This window comes from Amblyomma maculatum, chromosome 7 (genome assembly GCF_055883805.1).
Source record: "Amblyomma maculatum isolate TAMU_Amacu chromosome 7, ASM5588380v1, whole genome shotgun sequence".
NCBI classification, from domain to species: domain Eukaryota; kingdom Metazoa; phylum Arthropoda; class Arachnida; order Ixodida; family Ixodidae; genus Amblyomma; species Amblyomma maculatum.
The window spans coordinates 110,572,821-110,575,874 of record NC_139350.1 but is presented as its reverse complement, the minus strand read 5'-3'; positions in this window follow the sequence as shown (position 1 = coordinate 110,575,874).

Sequence of the window (3,054 nt, the reverse complement as noted above, 5' to 3'; positions counted from 1 at the left end):
ACGTCGGGCGGCACCATATTCTATACATCGATCTTTAAACTTGATGCAGTGGGCAAATGAATAACTTTGTGAAGCAGACCCGCTCGTACGGTTCGCGCACTCGGGCGCCGACGAGTAGCTTCCGTCAACAGACGCCGTCATAACTTCGGTTAAATGACGCAAACTGAGGTCGTCAAGCTTGGTTTGCGATAACCGCGGTTAGTGGAGTAACCATGGTTTGGTCCGCCGTGTAACATAGGGTAACCACGGGTTCGCGGTTACACTAACCGTCGCTGCGCGAACTGGCGAACTCCTAAGGCGTGTGCGAGCGAGGACGGGTTGACGCGATTTACAGCAGCGAGCGAGCGCGCGGCAACCGGAAGTTCGTCGAAGTGGCGTATGTCTGGGCGGAGCTTTGGACTTGCTTGTATTCCTTATTTTTTTATGGCTTCCTTCGGCGTACGAGTTGAGAGGGAAAATTGGAAGGGGTATATTTAATCGCCGATATTTCTGGTGTTGCAGAAGCTAGAGCGATAATTTTTGCGGGAGAATGATGGGCGGTTCAATAACTATCAGTGTTATGGCGCTGTTTACCCTTCTTGGTGACCCCTTTCAGGGGACCTTTAAAGCGATAAAGAAGACATTGGGCATAGGCAAAAACCAGATGTATGCGATAAGGGCAAGGCGGGCAACGTCATCACGAATATGGACAAGATAGTCAAAGCAGCCGAGGAGTTCTATACAGATCTCTACAGTAGCCAAAGTAGTTAGGACCATAATGAGATTGGTGGTAGAGAAAAACAGTCAGACATTCCACCAGTGACGAAGGACGAGGTCAAGAAAGCATTAGAAACTATGAAAAGGAGAAAATCAGCTGGAGAGGATCAGATAACTACAGATTTGCTGAAGGACGGGGGGATATCGTACTAGAAAAACTGGCCAATCTGCATACGCAGTGCCTGGCGTCATCGACGGTACCGGAACCATGTAAGAATGCAAACATTATCCTCATTCATAAGAAAGGGGAGTCTAAGGACCTTAAAAATTACAGACCAATCAGCTTACAGTCTGTTACGTATAGGGTATTTACTAAGGTAATCTCTAATAGAATCAGGACAACCTTAGACTGCAATCAAGCAAAGGATCAAGCAAGTTTTCGGAAACGGTACTCGACTATCGATCACATCCATACCATCATTCAGGTGATAGAAAAATGCTCGGAATATAACCAGCCCTTATACATAGCATTCATTGATTACCAAAAAGCATTCGACTCAGTTGAAACCTCGGCGGTGATGCAGGCATTGCGAAATCAGGGGATAGACGAGCCGTATGCGAAAGGGCTGGAAGATATATATAGTGGCTGCACAGCAACCATAGTTCTGCATAAAGAAAGTAACAAAATTCCCATAAAGAAAGGTGTTAGGCAAGGAGATACAATCTCTCCAGTAGTATTCACAGCTTGCTTAGTGGAAGTATTCAGAGGCTTGAAATGAGAACAGTTAGGGAAAAGGGTAGACGGAGAATACTTCAGTAATCTGCGATTTGCTGATGACATGGCCTTGCTAAGTAACTCGGGGGATGAACTGTAAATAATGATTGATAACCTAGACAGGAAAAGTGGAAAGGTAGGCTTAAAAATCAATATGCAGAAGACTAAGGTAATGCTCAACAGCCTCGGGAAGGAACAGCAATTTACATTAGGTAGCGAAGTATTGGAAGTAGTAGGCGAATATGTGTACTTAGGAGAGGTAGTAACCGCAGATCCGCACCATGAAAAGGAAATAGCAAGAAGAATAAGATTGGGATGGAGCGCATTTGGCAAGCACTCGCAGATTATGACTAGCAGCTTACCGGTATCGCTCAAGAGGAAAGTATACAACAGGTGCATCTTACCTGTACTCACCTATGGGGCTGAAGCGTGGAGGCTAACCAAGAGCGTTCTAGTAAGTTGAGGACAACCCAGAGTGCTATGGAACGAAAAATGGTAGGGGTAACATTAAGAGATAGGAAGAGTGCAGAGTGGGTCAGAGAAATAACTCAAGTTGCCGACATTCTAGTGAAAATTAAGAAGAAGAAATGAGCATGGGCAGGATATGTAGTGCGAAGAAAGGATAACCGATGGTCGCTTAGGGTACCAAACTGGATTCCAAGGGAAGGAAAGCGTAGCAGGGAGCGGCAGAAAGTTAGGTGGGCGGATGAGGTTAAGAAGTTCGCAGGGGTCAAGTGGATTTAGCTAGCACAGAACCGATTTAAGTGTAGAAATATAGTGAGAGGGCTTCGCTCTGCAGTGGGTATAGTCAGGCTGACGATAAGGATGACGTTTTGTCGAGGTTTTGCGAAAACCCCACAAGTGCTAGAACCTCTGAAAAGCTTACCAGTTTGAAACCAGCTTGAAACTCCGTTCAATTTTTAAGATGCTTAAAATGGCAGTGTCCTAGACCGTATTGACCAGTACAGAGTTCTGAAATTCCGGCAGCTGTCAACGTGCTTTCGGCTTGACTAGCCGCCGGGCATTCGTTCACAGAAGGTTTCAGTGAATATTCAGATTAAAAGTGATCCGCATGGGCGGCGACAAGGCAAATGTAAATTAAGCGTTCTTTTTTTTTTTCGAAGGGACATTTTAGGTTTGTGTTATTAAACATAGCTTACAGTTTGGCTGCCTGAACAAAAGTTGCCATATAATAAGACAGCGTATGATGGAAACTAATACAAAGAAAACTACCTTACTTTTCAACCTTCTGTAAACGGAGTAACAGTTCGGCAAGGCACCGAAGCATTGCAAATGGTAAAGAGAAACTACTGCTTAGGGCACATAGTTCCCTCAGATGTTAACTATGAGGTTAAAATACTAAAACAATAAGAATGTGGTGATTGAACTAGGCACGTGCCGGTAAGATACAACTCCTTCTTGATTAATACCACGTGCCTCGATGTTACAAAGAAGGAAGGCCTCTTCAACTGAAACGAAGCCCTGTGGCGCACAGGTCTGATTTTGCTCCATCTCAGGTGAGCAATGGTTAAGTGGTAGTAGCATAAAATAATTATTTCATAAATTGGTTTAGGGGTTAGGGG